The sequence below is a fragment of the Capsicum annuum genome, chromosome 9 (assembly GCF_002878395.1).
Source record: "Capsicum annuum cultivar UCD-10X-F1 chromosome 9, UCD10Xv1.1, whole genome shotgun sequence".
NCBI lineage: Eukaryota > Viridiplantae > Streptophyta > Magnoliopsida > Solanales > Solanaceae > Capsicum > Capsicum annuum.
This window is the reverse complement of record NC_061119.1, coordinates 78,219,665-78,237,516: the sequence shown is the minus strand read 5'-3', so window position 1 is coordinate 78,237,516 and position 17,852 is coordinate 78,219,665.

Here is a 17,852-nt window from a genome sequence, read left to right as displayed (position 1 = left end):
CATGCATATCTGATGCATGGGAAGCTTATTCATGAATATAAGACTGAGGATTCTAATAAAGTAAGTTTTCTCAAAATGAGAATGCATATCTGATGCACAACTGAAAGGATGAATCCATGCATATTTGATCCATGATTATATGACTGACATAATATGTGAATGCATGACTGAAAGTACTAATGAGCTGATCACATATATCTGATGCGTGAATTCATGACTAAAATTACTCATGAACATACAATGGTAAAGGTATCAAGTTTGAACTGGAAACTGAGCATAGAACTAAATACCAAGTTTGGTACTGAAATAAGAACATAAGAATGAGTAAGTTTAAGGAAAATTGTTACCTTGAACTGATAATACCGATAAGTTTGAGATTAATTACTCCATATGCATAATCGGAAACATGAGAACATAACTAAGTATGGGATGTGGTAGATATACTGAATATCATAATCTGAAATGAATCTAGAAAACATGGCGTACGACCGAAGTTGGAGTTTGAAGGTTATCTTATGAGTACCCCTTCTCCAAACTGGATTCATCAAAAGAAAAGAGAGCAACATGTTTATGTCATGAAATTTTGAGGGGTATGATGTATCTCCCCCTTGGGACACTATGTCCCTCAAAGGATGCTGACTTGGCTGAGCTACTGAGGGAAATTAAGGCGATGCGCAAGAAACCTAGGAACTGAGTTATGACTGAATAACTAGGATCTAAAACTGAGACATGATACATGAATTGAGCTGAACACGAGTGCGTAAATATAATAACTTATCTGATTAACTAAATAATTGATAGCTGAATACTGTATCTGCAAATCTAAACTGTACTTAGTCTGAATAGCTGGGCTGAGATTTTTGAGTTTTATGCATCGGAGATAAGGACTAACTGAGTAGAATGAGGTATCTTAGCATGGATTCATGAAGTCTGTACTATTTTTGAATGCGAGACCAAGCGTACGACATGGCTCTGCGGTATTCTATAAACTGAGGTACTAAAATATTGATAACTGAGTTCTGACAACATAAATGCTATGGTCAAGCATGTCTAGAACTGAACTGAGTTTCAAATCTGGTTACTGAACTGAAGATGACATTATAACTAAGCCTACAGCTAGTATAGAAGTACTAAATTCAAGGACTGAACACTGATCACTGAGTGCTGGATACTGAAACTATAATTGAGTTGGAAACTGAGTTTTTGATGGCTATATGTTGGGGACTGACATAAGTCAAGGATCAAAATGTACACTTACACTTTGTACTTTCCCAACTTCTAAATACGACCCCTTGCTAGACTTTTGCTTGCATATTTATCATGACATTCAAGCCTATCTTCACAACTACACCCTCGTCCAAAATAATCATGCAACAATCTTCTCTTATCTAAACAACTGCTCATCACTACACCGTTCCATAAGGAGAGCTAACTAGAGGAGTAAATCAGGAGGACCTAAAACATGAATAGATACAAACTAAACTTGACACATGAATAAAACTTGAGGAATAAAATATCAATAGTTTGGATTTACCAATAAGGTTTAAACTGGGGATATACATGACATAGTCTAAATGTGTCTGATCTGTAGGGGCATAGCATGAGTCATGGAAGCTAAGTATACTAGAAAGCATGATATGCGTACATAAGTCATGAGCTTCATGACCTGAGTCTAGAGTTTCTGTACTCGTGGAACATAATTTGTAATACTGAGGGAGCTGGAACTGAAACCCTTATACTAGGAACTGAAGGCTCACATGATCCCGTGGAAAGTGCATGAAAGTAGATTATGCTCAGGAACATGAATCGTACTACAGAGTAAAAAGGGACTCCTTGTGGTGGAAATTGAATTCATACATAATCATGGAAAAAGAGACATATGAGCATGGTTCATGACCATAGAGTTGATATGTAAGACCTGAGTGGATTTTGTGATAGCTAAAGTACAAATCTTTATACTGAGAAGACGACAGATTGGGAATCGTCTTCTCTTATTGCTTTTATATACATATTGGCACTACTAGTGGAATCTTGAGAGTATGACTTGGTCACTTGATCTACCATCACATACCTATATTCTGTCCAACACCTGCCTGTCTTACTAAACACATCATCTGATTCTGTTTCCTCATATACTGCTACTATCACATTCACGCCTTCATGCTTAATTTTGAGTCAATAAACTTAAGTGTTTAGCTCGTACTATTCAATCCTACTAATATAATCCCCATGAATACATAATCTAATTAAATAGAATAATACTATACCAACTCTACTACTGCTAAACTTCTGGGCTAAAGAATGAGTTCTCATGATTATGAATAAAATCTGTACGACCTTGGAACAATAATGAACTGATGGGATAGTATTTGAGTCTGTGGCTAATCCCATAACTGACTGTAGGGACTGTCTGAGAAAGCCCTGTCTTTAGGACTTTGAACTTCACTGTTTCTATTACCTTAAAAGTAAGGTAAAGTGATCATGAGGGGTGCATGATATGAATCTACATGGTTTCCTTAACGAAACTTACTATAGCACGATCTTAAGACATGAAAGAAGGGAAACTATTCCTAAAACATCTCATAGCCTCTTGCACATAAGTGTGGTGCACAACACACCCATGCACTAGACTCTACTTGATGTAGCTTTTAGACTTCCTAGGACACTATTGAACCTTAGGCTCTAATACCAAGTTTGTAACACCCCGATTTGTTGAACCGAAATACTACATAGGTGTCATGACCCCGAGGGACCATAAGCTAACCCATGACTGATATCTGTACATATAAACTGCAAAATATCTCATAAAATATGCGGAAACATGAACTGTAAGGCCATAAGGTTCAATACTGATACATATCTGAAAACTATGGTATAACAATACCAAGAAAAGAAACATAAATACTTAAGTCTAAATATCTAATCTGACATCTAGTCCGAAAGCCTCTAACTAAACTGAATAAGGAGTTGATGGGATATGTCCCCAACTAACTCCAACTGCTGAAATAAAGTGAAAACTGAAATAGAAATCAAATCATCATATCCTTGAAGGATGAGGACTCACGTCTAATTCTGACTGCTGATCTTGGAATCTACTGCTAATTTGGAGCTCATGCCTCTGAACTTATGGTGTAATATAAGGGAAAGCATCATAGCGCAAATGCGTCAGTACGTTTGAATGTACTGAGTATATGAGTGATGTAGGCTAAATGGAAGCGTTACATGCATGAAAAATACTGATTGATATGAACGTGAGAGTACATACATGCATACGTAACTGTAACTGAAATCGTGGAGATACTGACTACTGAGTCTGAATACTGACAAAATAAGTGTACGGATAATGAGATTCTAAAAGACTGAGTTTACTGATCTTGATATGTAAATCACTACTAAGTGAAGGATCTGATACTGTATTACTGAATACTGGGAGACTGATACTATATTACTGATAAAGGAATGATTGTTTCTGACAGTTCGAATTATGAAGAACTAGTTTGATTGACTGTATCTGATAGTCCTAAAGCTGAGTACTGATAGCATAAGTTCTGATAACTTTTGTGATTGATAGCATAAGTGACTGTATCTGATAGTCCATATATCTAAAGGAAACTATCTGAGTTCAATTTTATTTCTGAGTTGTCTGTATCTGACAGTCCTGATATACTAAAATCTGAAGAACTATCTGAGTTCTTTGACTGAGAATGATACTGAAGCTGTGGGAGGTAGTGTTTAACCGAAATGCCCTGTGTATGCCGTTATGGCTAAGCTGGGATCCAATCTCTACCCCGACTAGAGGGGTGTCAATACCGCGCCACTAGTAAGGACAACTGTAAGTGACCCTTATTTAGCGGGTACTCAATGAGAATGGTGGGAAACCTAAAATAATAGGTTAAGCCACCTCATCAACACTAATCTGATGGGTTAAGATGTCTCAACCTACGCTAGCTGCGTAGTTCTAGAAGACAAGGATTGCTACTAAGAATCACACCCTGAACTGGCGGGTGAGTTCCCATCCTTGGGTTCACTCGGTGCTAACTTCTGCTTCCATCTGAAGGACAATGAACTGAATAACTAAGCTAAATTGAATAACTGAACTGAACTGATTAGCTGAACTGATACTGATTAACTGGACTGATACTAGTGGTATTGTTTAGCAGAGCTAAACTAAGTTTACTGGATTCCAATGACTGATCGAATGTACTAATTTCTGAGGACTGGTTGAGAGTACTGAAGTTACTGAGATTGACTATGAATACTGAGGTTGCTGAAGTTACTGAGCACTGAGATTACTGGACTACTGAGATTGACTGTGAATACTGAGGTTGCTGAAGTTACTGAGCACTGCGATTACTGAGATTGACTACGAATACTGAGGTTGCTGAAGTTACTGAGCACTGAGATTACTGAGATTACTGGACTACTGAGATTACTGAGATTTCTGAGTTTTCCTGAGTCACATGACTGATTGAATTCTATAGATCATGGTTTGACTGAGAGTATCATGAAAACATGACATGGTTCTAGGCACACAACTATATTTTTCGGGTACAAGAACCCCCAGGACTCGATGGAAGGAAACTGACACACATGACTGACTTGATCATAAGAGTAGAGTCCATAATTTATAATATCATAAGTAGGGATCTCATACTAAGCATGGTTATCAGCAATGTATTGCATGGAAAGGATTTCATATCACATGGAAATATTTTCACAATCTTAATATCATGTTCATTGCATAATCATATTGGCAACACATGCTAATAGCATGGAAATTAATGTGGATTGCATGGTTATCTTAAATCTTGTTCATAAGTAGGATTTGCAAGTAAACATAGCATAATCTCATAAGAATAGTTCATGAGTATTCCAACAACATTTACAAGGCACATTATCGACACAGAAGTCATTGGAATGTAAGGGCATATCATGAATCCTTCACTTAGTCACAATTTAGCTATATTGCATGATTTTTAGTTCCTTAGGCATTTTATCAAACACCTTACATGCACATCTTAAGAATTGGTGAATTCATCAAATTATACATCATGAACAACCAAATTTACATGTTTCGAACTCATATGATATCATGAATTCACAAAAACATATAAAGATTCCATCTTGGGAATCACCCAATATCAACAACATGATCATCAACACCCAACAATATAGAAATCATACTTTATACTGAAAAAGAGGAAAAACAATCAAGCATCAACATGGGTATGATCATTTCACCACAATCAACCAAGCTTTTGTATTTTAAAGATGGATTCTTGAACTCTATGAACGAATTGAATCCATAGATGAACACTACGCATACCTTAGAAGGAAGATTCTTGATGATTGACAGAGGAATTTCCTTGGAATCTGATCTTCAAGCTTGATTGTGCAACCCTAGTTGTTTTTCTCCTATGGTGCTCTTGGATGATGAGCGTTGAGATGTTAATAGGGTTGTAATGTGTTTAGAAGCTATATATTTCGTAGGGTTAAGTTTAGGGACGTGTAAGGAGTATTTAAAGAGTTAATTACCTTTAAAATAACTCAAGACGGAGTGTTTTTGACACCTGGAAAGTGATCACCTATGCCTGTGTTGGGCGGTGCCTAACCTATCGCCTATGCCTAACCAATCGCCTATGCTTACTGCCTCTCACAAAAATGGGCATAACTTTTCGCTTGGGTATTGGATTAAGCCGAAATTTGTATCGTTGGAAAGATAATTCAATTATCTACAATTTGGTGGGTAGAAATATGCATAAATACCATATTAACATCGAGTTATACTCGTTCAAAGATGACCCTTGCAAAATCTAATACTAAAGCTTGATGGATTCAAAAACTCTTAGCTTGTATTACCTTAATTGACTCATATGAACATGATTAATGTATCATAAGCTATCTTATCACTAGGATACTCATTGTAAGTCATGCACTAAAGTTCTACTCACAGATAGGAAGTTTCATACGTAGGAAAAATGGTTCATCTCCTAGCTTAGAAACATATGGGGTATTACAGTAACATGGCCTAAAGGTGATCGACATGTTCCACTTCACTCTTAGAGTAGAATAAGATATCATCAATGAAGACAATGAAAAACATATCCAAGAAATGATAGAAGACCCTATTCATCAAGTCCATGAATGCCGCAGGGGCATTGGTCACTCCAAAGGACATGAGTAGAAACTCATAGTGACTATATCAGATTTTAAAGGCAGTCTTAGGGATATCCGCATCCCTAATTTTAAGCTGATGATAACTCGATCTAAGTCAATATTAGAGAAATACTTTGCACCTTGAAGTTGATAAAACAAATTATCTATCCTAGGAAGAGGATATTTATTCTTTATGGTCACTTTGTTCAACTGACGATAACTAATGCACATACGAGTGGAACCATCCTTCTTGCACACAAAGAACAAGGGAGCACCCCAAGAAGACACATAAAATGGATAAAATTTTTATCTAAGAGGTCCTTCAATTGCTCCTTAAGCTCTTTCAACTTTGTCGGAGCCATTCTATAAGGAAGGATAGAAATTGGATGAGTGTCTGGAACAAGGTCAATTCCAAAATCAATTTCCCAATCGGGAGAAGTACCGGGAAGATCATTAAGAAATACCTTAAGAAACTTATTAACCATGGAAAAGGATACTAGAGAAGGCTATTCTAAGTTAGAATCTTTAACTCTGACCAAATGATACAAGCACCCCTTTAAAATTAACTTTTGGACTTTAAGATATAAAATGAACCTTTCCTTAGGTGCTAAGGAACCACCTTCCCATATAATGGCCGGCTCATTAGGGAATTTAAAAATGACCCTATGGATTTGACAATCTAAGAAAGCATAGCAAGAGTGCAACCAATTCATCCCTAGGATAACATCAAAATCAACCATGCTCAACTCTATCAAGTCTAAAAGAATTTCTCTACCGCCAATAGATACCACGCACCCCTTATAGACTATTTTAACAATCATAGAGTTTCTTACCGGATTAGAAACAAAAAAAGAAACCGACAAACTCTCAGGACCAAAATCAAGATGCACAGCCACATACGGGGTCATAAAAGAAAGAGAAAAGTATCAACATACCCGTGACAAAATAGGGAGATGTCTTAGAATCCTAGCGAGTAGCAAGTGCATACAAGTGGTTTTGGCCAGTTCCGATGCTAGAAATAAAAGCAGAAGCAGAGACAACACCCTTTGGTGCGGGAGCAGACGAAGTAGCAATAGGAGCCCTGTTGGTCCAAGGGGTCTTTAGAGAGGTAAACTCACACTGCATATGCCCAATCTGACCAAAATGAAAACATGTATTCTCCACTTCTCACACTGACCATGATGACTTTTATATAAAATCTGCTAGGAGGGTGAGGTGGAGCCGACTGAGCACCACTAGCCTAGAATTAGACACCTTGTTACTGGAACCCACCACTAAACTAAGATTGATGATCACCCGATCACTTTGGGTAAGAAGAGTGAACACTAGCCGAGGAGAAAGAACCCAAACTCCCTCACTTCTTTCATGTCCACTTGCCACCATATCTACCACTTTGCTCGAAGGTCCTAGATTTTTTTCCTTGCCTTTCACTAAACATAACTTGATTATTTTTCTCCTCTTCCACTTGTTGTATATAGATGATCAACCTAGAGATGTCTATGCTTTCTATCAACAAGGCCGCCTTGCTCTCAAGAACTAACTCATGGGACAATCTTGAAATGAACTTATGCATTCTAGCCCTCATGCTAGAAACCATCTCGGGAGCATACCTTGATAATTGATGGAATTTTAAGGCATACTTTTGGATGGACATTCTTTCTTGCTTCAAGTTCACAAAATCTTCCGCCTTGGCTTCCCTAAACTCTTGAGAAAAGAAGCTATCTAAGAAAGCCTCAGAAAAATAAATCCATGAAGCTGGACTAACATCCACACCTTAAGAAAACTCCCACCCTTCGTACCATTGGTATGCAACATCTTTTAATTGGTAGGAAGCAAACTTAATATCCTTGACCTCCGAAGCAAGCATAATCTGAAAAATCATCTCTATTTCATCAATGAAGCCTTGAGGACCTTCCTCAACCTTCATACCTATGAACATAGGAGGGCTCAACCTCATAAATTGGACAATTCTTGAGGCCTCAGAAAAAATAGTAGCTGGAGCACCACACTCCAATTGAGAAGCTACGACTTGAGTCAAGTGGTTGATAGACAGACCAAACTCTACATTAGTAGCATCCCTTTGAGGGGTGTTAGGAGGAGTGTCACTCTCATAGTCGGGGTTGGTAGGGACAGGTGGAGCCTCATGAGGAAGGTTAGATGCCGTAACTTTAGCTTTGGTTTGAACCCCAAAAGTTGGATGAACTTCATCAACATTGTCCCTAGTCAGGACTAAAGTGTTTGCCTGAGTATCAAATCTCCTTGGAGGCATGATTTGAAAGATAGAAAATAAAGATCAAAGGAATCCATGGCATTAGAATCTATAGCTTAAGATTGATACACAAGAAAGGGAAACATTTCTAAAATGTCTCATCGCCTCTCTTTGATAAGTGTAGTGCGCTTCACACCCATAAAATAGACTCTACTTAACACGATATTATAGACACCAAACTAACCATGAACCTGGGCTTTAGTACTAACTTGACATGACCCAAAATTAGGCCATGTTATAGGGTCACCTTAAGTCTACATGAATCAGAGGTAGCCCCGATAAACCAACCTAATCATAACATAAATTACAAAAGTTGGATGAATTTTGACATATAATAAGATAGCTAAATGATACAAGTCATAGCTTAAACATGTCTACAAATTTCATTAGATTCAATAACTAGTGAATATACCTAAGTCCACAACCATCCACAATATCTTTTTACAAACCAATGTTTAGTAAAGTATTGGTTGGTACAAGCCCCCAACGATAGACAAACCAAAACTAAATAAGACTAATTCTAAAGATAAGAGACTGAGAATGAATGTCTTCTGAAGTAAAGAAGCTCACCAATCCAAAGTCAATGCACGATCCGCTTCAATTACCTAATCACTACACAGGAAGATAAAAAGCTCCGTCCCTTATGTAGCGTGGGGACATAGCATTCGAAGATGGTTAGCAGTTGGAATGCTAGCATGTAACTCAAGGATTAGGGATAAAATAATATAATTATTTAACAACAAGTAAATACACAAAATTCAACCACATTCATACATTTATCCATATCAATAGGTATATAACATGCCAAACTAGGGAATAAGTCTTATTACCACTTTTGGATCACTCATTCATCATAGATGAAGTGGACAACTCCAACCTCTCACACTTATATATTTAAACATTCTCAATAGATAAGGATCTTAACCACTTTCACATTATCATTAGATAAAGGGACTTTAACTATATACACTCCGATTAAGAAAGGGACTTTAACCTCTTACACAATCATTGAGAAAGGAAATCTAACCTCTTGTACTTCCATTTGTCTAGGGACTCTAACCTCAAGCTATAGTAGATATGGGACACTAACCCAATCTGGCATTTTAGTTTAGGAAAGGGATGCTAACCACAATCCATTTGAATTAGGAAAAGGGACTCTAACTAAAAGCCACATTAGTAGGCAAGGGACTTTAAATACAAGCCATTATGACTTCCATAGTCGACATTGAGACTCTATCCCTTTGTCGATATACTAACATCCATTCAGTTCACATGCAAGGACTTTAACCCATTTTGACCAATTCAACATTATACATGACCACAAGGTCCTTATAGGAGCTTTTGCTGCTCAACCAGTTCAATAGGCCAATGCCTTAAATTATTTCATCATACAATTCAATTATCACCAACTTGTAACGAGATAATTCACTTAGACATTTTCACAAACGCCTTGTGTGCATAAATTTAGCCTGGCCAAATTCATGGAAGAAGTCATTATAATTAGGGTTACTCAAGACTCATGTCAAAACCTAATTTCTGAGTCATGATGGCACCTGCCATACCCCTCCGGTAGGTAAGCTAATACCGTAACCCAAAGCTAATTCAATGGGTTACCATGGTAAGAACGTCCAATATGGACCCTATGTGTAAACAAAATATAACCACAATATTTCACAACTAAGACAAATGATATTAAAATACCAACCCCACGATCCGATAGTATTAACATAAGAGCTTCTAAACTTGAAAAGAGTAATTTATAATCTAAAAATAAAAAATTTCTTAATCTCATACATTTTTCTAAAAAGAAAAAGTCAAATAAGGATAGAGGGAAAAGATGTCAAATCAATATCCAAGAGCTCACCTATCTTCAAATAGGTAACTCATACGAACTAGATCAAAGACGACAACTAGAACCTGGGTCATCACCAAAAGGTATAGAAGTGTATTCTGAGTACTAAAACACGAGTACTTAGTAGGCATCATCATTCAAATGAGAAAAAATATAATGTAAAGATGATATAAAGTAATACAATAAACTTAAAGTCAAGGGATAGGATTGAACCTGAATCTGCTTGATACCACTGTAACAATATCTATAATACTATATCAATAAAAAGACATGATATCCCAATACACTCCAAAAATACCCTACCATTAGAGTATTACATGAGCGGAATCCTAAAACTCTCTTTCTCTAGGAAAATTCTCTCCTTCTCTCTAGAACTTTCTTAATATTTTTCCACTGGAATGGATTCGCCACCACCAGTGGAGGTGCTCAAGCCATAGAACTAGTCAGAAAATGTGCACATAACTGAAGTGCATGCACCATGGTGTTGGTGAATTTATGCATTCTACCGCTACTATTCTAGCTTATTTAGCCTTATTTGAGGATGATTCTTATGCTATATGTGTTAATAATGATATAAATGAGAAATAATGCGTCCAAGTATGTGTTTACAATATTTAATGGTGGTTTCACATGAGGTTTGATCCAATTTGATTATTTAGAGTTCAACCATGAAAACTAGTGTAACTAGCTTGAGCTCGGTGGTTTTATAGTCTATTGTGTTGGGTTCTAATGTGTTTCAATGAGTTCCTAATGTTGTTATTATGTATTTATATGTAAAAAAATCTTATTTATAATATTAAAGGGTCAATTGTATCAAGAAAAGAGTCAAGAAATGGGTTAAAGCTCAATGTGAATTTAGCCTATGCTTAGCTTGTCTTACTAGTTCATCGATGAGGATGTTATGTTGTTTTGAGATCTTAATTGATAATTTTAATTATTTAGAATGATTGGTGAATGATTATGATGATATATGAAGGATATAAAAGCTTCAAATCAAGTGGAAATAACTCAAAAAGGCTCGTAAATGACCACAGAAGTACAAGATGAAAGCTGGACACAATTTGGACCCCTGAAAAGTATGGGGCGTGTTTAGACCGTACATGTGGCTGATGGATGATTTATAAATATCACTAAATTAATACAAGGCCCAAGTTTCTGACCATATGAAGTGTGTAGTGTATATTGGAGTTTAAGGAGGACCTATGACGCGTTAAAATCGCAAACAACTACTGGAATTTGACAGATTTTTTGACAATTATGAATTTGCATGTCACTGCATCGTGCTGATGCCCAAAATCAGAAAAATTTCACAGAGTTGAAGGAAAACAGAGCTTAAACCTAATCTAACTTGGTTTATAACTTGTCTACTAAAAATATAACATCCTAGAAAATGTTTTAAATATCTTGGGACCTCTTGGAAACCCTAGATCAACTTGGAACTTCATTGAAGGCTACCACAACTTCTTTTTAGGTTTTATTATTCTTCAATTTAGTTTTTTTTTTATGATTTGTATCTTTATTCGAAGGGATTAGATGATGAATATTTCCAATCGAGGCTAAACCCCCTTTCCGAGATTAAAGCCAAGAACATGATTACTATTGTTTTGGATTAAATTTGTTAATTTTGTTTATCATATTTGGTTGTTTTTTTATTCTTTTTTAAATTATTTTATGGATTGATCACCCATAAAATACATATATTGTCAACGTTTTGATCTAGAAAGAGGGAATAGGGAGATAAAACATGGGAATAAACAAAGTTTGAGTTTTTATTCTTTTATAAAATAAAGAATTGAACTTAGCATCTAGAACAGGGATATACATAGATTCCTTACTTGATACAAACGTAGGATGATAGCTTTAATTCACTTAATTGGATTATTACATTCTCTCTCAACAATGTAGTTGTAATGTCCAAATTAGATAAAGATTATAGATTGGGAAACCATGATCATGCAATTAACCCTATGAATCAATAACCAAGATAAGAAAATTAGTGGATGAGATTCAACAGCATAGTATGATTGTTCAGAGTGCTTTAACCCTGGGCTTTTTTCCATTGATTGTTCGAAGAATTTATTTTTATGCATTATTTATTTTATTTTCAATTTACAAAATTACAAACTCTCTTATTGTTTATTTTTTCTCAATTAGTTAGACACTAATTAGATAGGCGGCGAATGAAGGTCCTTATGAGATCGATACTTGGGCTTCCTTGAAGCCACTATATTACTTGATAAAATCACGTACACTTGCGTGTATGCTTGGGCGCTGTCAAGTATTTGGTGCCATTGCTGGGGACTTGTTATAAGGCAAATATCTTATTTTTAGTTTTTCTATATTGAGTTGTAAATAGTTTTTGTTTAGTTTCTTTTTATTTTCTTTTATTTCTATTTTTCTCATACTCTTCTCGAGCTGTCAGCCTTTGATAGATGGTTTTCGAGTGATGGCAATTCTTGTTATTTTTGTGGAGGACACCACCTTGTGGCTTATTGTCCAGTTTTTTATAAAAGTGTGTGGACGGAACCTTCACAATATGATATGGATAATTTGAGAAAGTCTGAGTACTCAAAAACTGATATTATGTAAATTATGATGGAGCCACTACTACCATACCTATAGTGGCTAAGTAGAGAAATATATTGGGTGCATATTAGACAATGTGTAGAGCAAACACAAGAATCGCAACCACTCGATTGTTATCTTGATCTTGAGGTTGAAATTAAGAAGGCGAATGAAAGTAAGTGTGAAGTAGATTGTGTAAATTTTGAAGTAGGATTTGTTGGGCCTCACTCGAAGCACTTTTCTATATTATGTTTAGATAATGTCTTGTCTGTGGAATCATTTAAAATAGTGGAAGAGTGTGAATATGAGGAATAAGAATCCTATATTCTTGATTTTACACCGGATAAGAAACATAAAACCACACCTCACTTGAAGGATGAATGGTTTACTATGCATATTCTATTAATCATCTCATTAATCTTTGTACCACCACCCTATGAGCAAGGCAAAATAATAAATACGATGTTGGGGGTGAAATTTATATCCTCAAGGTGGAAGAGAAAGTTGATTGGGTCGTGTCGCGACACTAAATCAGACACTTCTTGAGAGAAAACCCATGCTAAAGTATGTTTTCTTTTTAGTTTTTAGTTTTTTTTTATTTAACGTAGTTTTTATTTTTGGTTGAGTCACAAGTTAATGGGAAGTCTGAGTACCATAAACTTGAGCTTGGAGAAGGCAAAGAATGATGTGGGGTTCTCATGGATCCCCTCTTTGTGTGAAGATGCATCTAGCTAGGTCTAAAGGCCTCAGATATTTCTATCTTTTCATTTTTAAATTCACTTTGGGTACAAAGTAGATTTTTAAGTGTATGGTGGGAAAAATCCTAAATTTTGGCTCAATTTAAAAAATTTTAGGTTAGGAATAAGTGAGATATTCTGGTTAGTGCTATTTTTGATTACATTATGCAATTGGGTTTGTTTGTAAAAGCATGTTGAATTGTGTGAATTGCTATTTTTGAGACTCTTAGGTTCAAGTTTGTGACTCTTGTATTTGTTGGCTTAATTTTGAATTTATGCTATTTTTGGTTGGGAGTCTGTGATGATCCTATTGAGTCAAGCATGTACCATGTGCGTGTGAGGTATTTTTGTATCTTCATTGTTGTATGTGATCTCTAGAACTTGCTCGGTGTGTGTGTAAAGCGAAATGAAGAGTGTGGGTTTAGGAGATGATTTAAGCCTTTCTTTGATAGCCTTGTTTTATACCTTCTCTTTGTCTTACCTTTTATGCATTATCCTAGTTAGCCCCCATTGAGCCTTTTGCCTTTTCTTTGGTAGCCTCATAATTTGCCTAATACCCTTCTTTGATAGACCATAATTTGATAAAAAAAGATTATAAGTGCTTTAATTAAAAAAAAAGTTAAAAAAGGAATTTGATAAATTAAAGAAGAAAAAGGTGAAACTGATGCCCCAAGGTAATAGTTATTGGTGTTTATATTTGATGTGTGGTGGTTGGGATTGATATAAATGATGTTAAAAATATTTCCATGATTATAGAGAATGAGAAAAATTGAATCTTGAAGGAATAAACAATACGCCCACCATGTGTTTGTGAAAATTCTTAAAAGAAATGGGGCAAAAATAAAAGGTATGGGTGGATGAAAAAGTTTAATTTGGTTGTTGGAGATTGGTTTTAAATGTTTAATGTAATGTATTAAAGTTCGTCACTATTCCCAAATAGTTTCTACCTATCCCTTAGCCTACATTATAACCTGAAAAAGTCCTAATTGATCCTAACTTCAGCATTCTGATATTAGTGGAGCATTACACTAAGGGAAAGCCTACGGTTCATTATGTGTAACTTATGAATTCTTTGTGAGAGTGATCGTAATTTAATTCTTGTACCCATTACGTTATAAATTGCATTATTATGAGAGATTATGGGTAACTCTCTTGTTGTGAGGGGCACATGTTTGATTAATGTGGTTGATTTGTATGATGTTCTTGATTGAGTAATAAGCATGCATTTTCTAACTAAGTGAGTCAATTCTTGAGGTTAGGTTGTTTTGGAGTAGTGTTCTTCAGCTTTTAATAGTGTAAAAGTGTAGAAATTTGAATTCGTGGAGTCATTGTAGTCCTAGACTGAATACTTTGCATGTAGTAGAAGTGTAGAATATCTTCATATCATGGTGTTTATAGTAAGAGTTGTTCGAGGACGAACAAGGCTTTAAGTGTGGGGTAGTGATGTTGGGTGAATTTATGCATTTTAGCGCTACTATTCTAGCTTATTTAGCCTTGTTTGAGGATGATTATTATGCTATATGTGTTAATAATGATATAAATGAGCAATTATGCGTCCAATTATGTGTTTACAATGTTGAATGGTGGTTTCACATGAGTTTTGATACAATTTGATCATTTAGAGTTCAACCGAGAAAACTGGTGTAACTAGCTTGAGTTAGGTGTTTTTCTAGTCTATTTTGTTGGGTTCTAATGTGTTTTAATGAGTTCATAAGGTTCTTATTATGTATTTATATTTTAAAAACTTAGTTATAATATTCAAAGGTCAATTGGATCAAGAAAACAGTCAAAACAATGAGTTAAAGCTCAATGTGAATTTAGCCTATGATTAGCTCGTGTTTCTAGTTCATCGGTGAGGATGTTGTGTTGTTATGAACTATCAATTGATGTGTTTAATGATTTATGATTCTTTATGAATGGATTATGATGATATATTAAGGATAATAGCTTCAAATCAAGTGGAAATAACTAAAAAAGGCTCATAAATGACCACAGAAGCACAAGACGCAAGCTGGACACAATTTGGACCCCTAAAAAGTATGGGGCACGTGTAGACTGTACCGGTGGCCAATAAATGATTTAAAAAAGCCAATAGATTCATAAGAAGCATATTTTTTGACCATATGGTGCCTGTATCTTATATTGGAGTTTAAGGAGGCCCCATGATGCATTGAAATCGCGACCAACTACTGGAATTTGACAGATTTTTTGACAATTGTGAATTTGCATGTCACTGCGTCGCGCCGATGCCCAAAATTGGGAAAATTTTGCTGAGATGAAGAAAAACAGCTTGTAAACGTAAGCTAACTTGGTTTATAACTTGTCTACTATAAATGTAATGTCCTAAAAAACATTTTAAACATTTTCGGACCTCTTGGAAACCCTAGATCAACTTGGAACTTCATTGGAGGCTACCACAATTTTTTTTAGGTTTTATTATTCTTTAATTTAGTTTTTTTTTATTCTTTGTATCATCATTCCAAGGGATTGGATGATAAATATTTCCATTCAAGGATAAATCCCCTTTCCGGGGTTAAAGCCAAGAACATGATTACTATTGTTTTGTATTAAATTCGTTAATTTTGCTCATCATATTTGGTTGTTTGTTTATTCTTGTTTTAATTATTTTATGGATTGATCACCAAAAAAATACATATATTGTAAACCTTTTGATCTCGGGAGAGGGAATAGGGAGATAGAACATGGGAATAAATAAAGTTTGGGCTTTTATTCTTTTATAAAATAAAGAATTGAACTTAGCATCTAGGACAGGGATGTACTTAGATGCCTTACTTGATTCAAATGTAAGATGATGGCTTTAATTCACTTAATTGGATTATTACATCCCCGTTCAATGATGTAGTTGTAATGTCCAAATTAGGTAAAAGTTACAGGTTGGGAAACCATGATTATGCAATTAATCATACAAATCAATAACCAAGATAAGCAAATTAGCGGATGAGATTCAATAACATAGTATAATTGTTCGGAGTGCTTTAACCATGGGCTTTTTTCCATTGATTGTTCCAAGAATTTATTTTATGCATTATTTATTTTATTTTTAATTTACAAAATTACAAACTCTCTTCTTGTTTATTTCTCTTAATTAGTTAGACTAGAATTAGATAGGCGGCGAACGCGAGTCCCTGTGAGATTGATACTTGGGCTTCCTTGAAGCCACTATATTACTTGATAAACCACGTACACTTGCGTGTGAGCTTGGGAGCTGTCACACCACAAAAGGAATCCATCACAAATAAGCTCACAACTGCCCCAAAATTACAAAATATTAAAGAAGTAGTTGTGGATTTATCGGATAAACAATGTAAATGTTTACAAAGAATGTTGGAGAAAGATGAAAAATCAATGGAGGGGGGTAATGGTGTTTTTAGTTCTAATCTTTCTCCTATTTGTCCACAAAAAATGTAGGAGATTTTGTTCTATCTCCCCCAAAAAACTAGAGATCAAATTGAGAAGAAAAAGACGATTTCCCACTATTGGGCGCCGACGCCAGAGTTTCAGTGACATTGATGGTGTCGGACCAGCCCCAGGAGGTATGCAAGGCCACCACGACCTTATCCCAACAAACCCCCCAATTTCCACTGAACCAATCCCTTCTAATTTGAATTTAGAGGCTGCACAACCAGTGAAAATTTTTGACGAAGTCACCACCGCTGCGGCTCACTGAAAAACTAGGAAAGACCCACACCATCAGAAGCACCTCCCTGTGGAAAGCAAAACCCAGCAAGAAAGACCCAAAAATTACAGTGTCAATTACTGCCAATTTTACTTCGAAGGATATACCATCTGTGGCAATTTCCAACAACGGTGGCGCCTCCTCGCCGATGCTCCAAATCCAAAATTTCCAATGCCAATCGACTGGAAATAATGTCAGCAACATGAATACCATAAAAGACCTATTGGATTCATCCCAGAATGTGTCTAATTTTGAAATTAGGGTTTCAAAACCCCAATTTTCAAGTAGTAGAGCTTCTACAGCTGAAATTCAAAATTGGTCAGGGGATTTTGTGCAAAATGATTCGACTATTGATGTACCTAAGGCTGTTTCAACTGATTCTCCTCAATTATCATCCAATTTGCATTTTGATGAATTAATTGATATGGATGAAGATAATGATTATGTACAGTCAATTGAGGATCCTACAAGTAAATTTTCTACTCCTAAACAACTTGTAGGAACTGTTACTGCTGTGATTGGTGTTAATTGGTAATGCACATGGTGTTGTGCATGATGCTATTGATGTTGTTCATG